Source organism: Oryzias latipes, chromosome 17, assembly GCF_053564925.1.
Source record: "Oryzias latipes strain Hd-rR chromosome 17, Olatipes_Hd-rR_3.1".
Taxonomy (NCBI): Eukaryota; Metazoa; Chordata; class Actinopteri; order Beloniformes; family Adrianichthyidae; genus Oryzias; species Oryzias latipes.
In genome coordinates this window covers 12,974,242-12,977,982 of record NC_136253.1, presented here as the reverse complement: position 1 = coordinate 12,977,982, position 3,741 = coordinate 12,974,242, and the positions used below count along the sequence as shown (strand labels likewise).

Genomic DNA, 3,741 nt, shown 5'->3' with positions numbered 1-3,741 from the left:
TTGCTATTTGTTTATATACCGCAAATTATATCGTTATCGCAATATTGATCACTAATATCGCACATCGCAAGTTTTGCTCATATCGTGCAGCCCTACATGTCAGCCACATTATTGCACTCAGCTGAGACTTTGAAGGATGCATATCTATTATTAACAGTGTTCAGCCTCTGGCACATCACCTCCCGGCCAAGTTGCCTCTTGAGATAATCCGATAATGTCTCTGGATCAAGATCGGGAGAGAATTTTGAAGCAAATACACTCACCATTTTTGTGGTGACCATTGTAGGAATATAATCTGTCGCTTTGAGATTACTTTCCTTGTTGCATGTTCAAAAAAGTCGAGAAGGAGAAAACCACGGGATTCGACCGGATTAAGTTTAACAAATTTCTTCCCTAGCAATATTTCTAAAAACAGAGTAAAACAAAATAAAACAGATCATCTGGGTTCTCAAAGTTTCAGAGCTTGCACAGCGCCAAAATTACCAACGTCTTAACATGCCAGCCTGTTGAGAACAACGGAAGTTCCTCCGTCCAGCTGTTTTAACATGTCGGTTTCAGCCTCCTCCTCCGTAACACAGCATGGCGTCCAGACTGCTCCTCTGGACGCTCGGATTGGCTGGCAGGGAGCCTGCCTACCTCCGTCAGTCCATATTTGGAATTACAGCATTTGGTCCTGGCTTCCTGCTTCAAACGTCTACACTGAAAAAACGGGAAAAGTGGGGTTGTTCAATTTACAAATAGTAAACATGTTTGTTTAATAGGTAACGCTTTCTTTTACAGAAAAGTACTTACAGTGTACTTAAGTGGTATTTACATGGTACTTATAGTGTAACTACTGGGTACTTTCAGGGTACTTACATGGTACTTTTTATGGAATTTACTGGGTACTTACAGTGTGTTTACATGGTACTTTCTATGGTACTTTACTGGGTATTTACATGGTACTTTTTGTGTCTACTCTGTACTTACATGGTACTTACTGTGTATTTATATGGTACTATTTGGTTCATACCTATGTGGTACATACTGGGTATTTATAATATTCTTACTGGGTATTTACATGTTGTGCAAAGGTGTCTTTTATGGTACTTACCACATGTAAGAAGAAGGTAAGTACAAATAAAGTGCCTTGACCTTTAGGTCTGCACTCGCTGCACGTTTCATGGTATTTACCATGAATTTACCACAGAAACTACCCCTTAAGTACACTGAAACTGTAACTGTAAAAGAAAGTCAGCCCTATTTCCACTCAACTACATGGTACTTTCATTACTAAATACCGGGTATGTTCACTTGAATATTACTTGGTACTTACCCCTTAAGTACAATGAAACTGTACTGTAAAAGAAAGTCAGACCTATTTCCACTCTATTACATGGTACTTTCAGTAGTAAATGCTGGGTATGTACATGTATTACCTTCCTGTGCAGTGTATATACACACTTGGTCTTCTGACCTCACCACATGAGACAATGCTAACCTGTTGGTAAGGGTAAAGTAACTACATTGTAACAAAAATATACTGGCCTGATTACTTCTTGTAACATGAGGCAAGTTTAAAGAGAAACAAGACAGCAGTGAAAACAACAATCTTTAATATGATACATGTCTGCAGCATACAAAGTGTCATCACAATGAAATAGGTTTTAAGTACAAAACAGTACAAAGGAGAATTCTAAAAAACACATTATTGGCCTGAGGGTCGTGCTTTTTGTCCATCAAAATTCTTTCAGCAGAGTTTGGTAACGGTGCAGGACTTCTTCAGGGTTTGTAACTGCAAGAAAATTCACAATATGAGCTCAAGTGAACATAAAAAGCATAACGACTTTGATAAAATACAAAATAAATTGTACTTATTTAATCATTTCTGTAATGAGTTTGATAAATTTCTGTGAATTCTTTATAGCTTTGACTGTAATGCTTGAAATTAATCAATTATCCTCATTTATGAACATGACAATAAATTATTCACAACTTTATATTTTAGTTACATAAACAAGAACAACAAAAAAGAAATCAAAGAAAAAAAATCAAAATTGCCATAAAAAAATCAAATTTGTTTAGACAAAGAATGACAAAAGCAATGTTTTAATTGGCAATTGCTGTGTGTATTTATTATTTATAAATATTATTCGCACCTACAATTTGCATTAGCATGAAAAACATTGCAGTGTAAAAGAAAAGGAAAAAATAAATAAATAGGCAATTTCAAATTCAACACAGTTATTCACAAAAATATGTTTTAATTTTCAAACATTTACATTCACTGTTGGGTGGTATTGTTGTCTCTATCATATTTGAAAATAAATAAATAAATAAAAATAAAATAAAAACGGCGAAAGAAAAGAAAATGGGGAAACGGCATTTAAACTCTTCATTAATGTAAATAATATGTCCACTTGGTGGATTTAGCTTACTTTAGCTTACTCTCCTGTGGCTTCACGGATTCGTCTGGGATGTCTTCACCATAGCTGATCTAAAGCGGTAAAAAGACGGAAGTACGTCATCATTATTTTAAATAAACGCCTTTCTTTGATTTTCCCAGAAAGACGTGCGCTCAGTCAAACGACCACAGAACAACAGACGTTATCATTTAGGCTGCGTGCTTGTTTTACAGGTGCCTCTCTCCTGGTAAGTAACAAAAATGTTTGTAGATTTTCATTACAAACTTTGAAAATGTATACATGAAATAACTGAAATTATTGCAGCAAGGTAGACAGGCTCTTACGTCACGTTTCAAACACAGAGATAGCGGCTTGAAATCACGAGGTTAGCTTCTTTATAAAGTTTGATCAGTTTAAATATTTACATGTAATTTATCCAATATTTAAAAAAAAAAACCACTGGCTTACCTGCCAGATGAAGAGAAATTCAAACTGTTGCGCGCGCCTCGAGGCTCTCCGGATTAATCTGCACGTTCACTTTGGGGGTAGTTGTGCTGCATTCAAGTGCGCTGGGAATTTGCAACTTTACTTCCCCTGCCATACTTAACAAAAACACACACTCGGGGTGTTTTTAGTATTAAAACTAATTATTTAGCCTTGTTGTTTTACATATTTTCCTGACATTATATAATATATATTTAAAAAAGTTCATTTTTAGAACAATATTTAAAAAAAGTTAAGTTTTGAATAATTTATTATCATGTTTTTAAATGAGGATAGTACTTGATTAATTTCAAGCATTACAGACAAAGCGATAAAAAAATTCATAGAGATTTATCAAACTCATTACAGAAATGATTAAATAAGTAAAATTTATTTTGTATTTCATCAAAGTCGTTATGCTTTTTATGTTCACTTGAGCTCATATTGTGAATTTTCTTGCAGTTACAAACCCTGAAGAAGTCCTGCACCTTTACCAAACTGGACAAAAAGCACGACCCTCAGGCCAATAATGTGTTTTTTAGAATTCTCCTTTGTACTGTTTTGTACTTAAAACCTATTTCATTGTGATGACACTTTGTATGCTGCAGACATGTATCATATTAAAGATTGTTGTTTTCACAGCTGTCTTGTTTCTCTTTAAACTTGCCTCATGTTACAAGAAGTAATCAGGCCAGTATATTTTTTTTACAATGTAGTTACTTTACCCTTACCAACAGGTTAGCATTGTCTCATGTGGTGAGGTCAGAAGACCAAGTGTGTTCATGTACACTGTACGGGAAGGTAATAAGTGGCATTTACTACTGAAAGTACCATGTAATAGAGTGGAAATAGGTCTGACTTTCTTTTACAGTAC

General features: G+C 34.9%; 2 long non-coding RNA genes across 2 annotated transcripts; one reads left to right on the top strand and one right to left on the bottom strand.

The window, feature by feature from the left end:
• Nucleotides 1–1,578: 1,578 nt before the first annotated feature.
• Nucleotides 1,579–3,330, bottom strand: LOC144986695 (uncharacterized). The gene is made up of 3 exons (XR_013650549.1): nt 2,853–3,330; nt 2,418–2,476; nt 1,579–1,774 (listed from the first exon to the last, which is right to left on the bottom strand). It is a non-coding gene; the product is annotated as an uncharacterized LOC144986695 (long non-coding RNA).
• LOC144986696 (uncharacterized) lies at nt 2,565–3,506 on the top strand. Its single transcript, XR_013650550.1, has 2 exons — nt 2,565–2,631; nt 3,330–3,506. It is a non-coding gene; the product is annotated as an uncharacterized LOC144986696 (long non-coding RNA).
• The last annotated feature ends 235 nt before the right edge of the window (nt 3,507–3,741 follow it).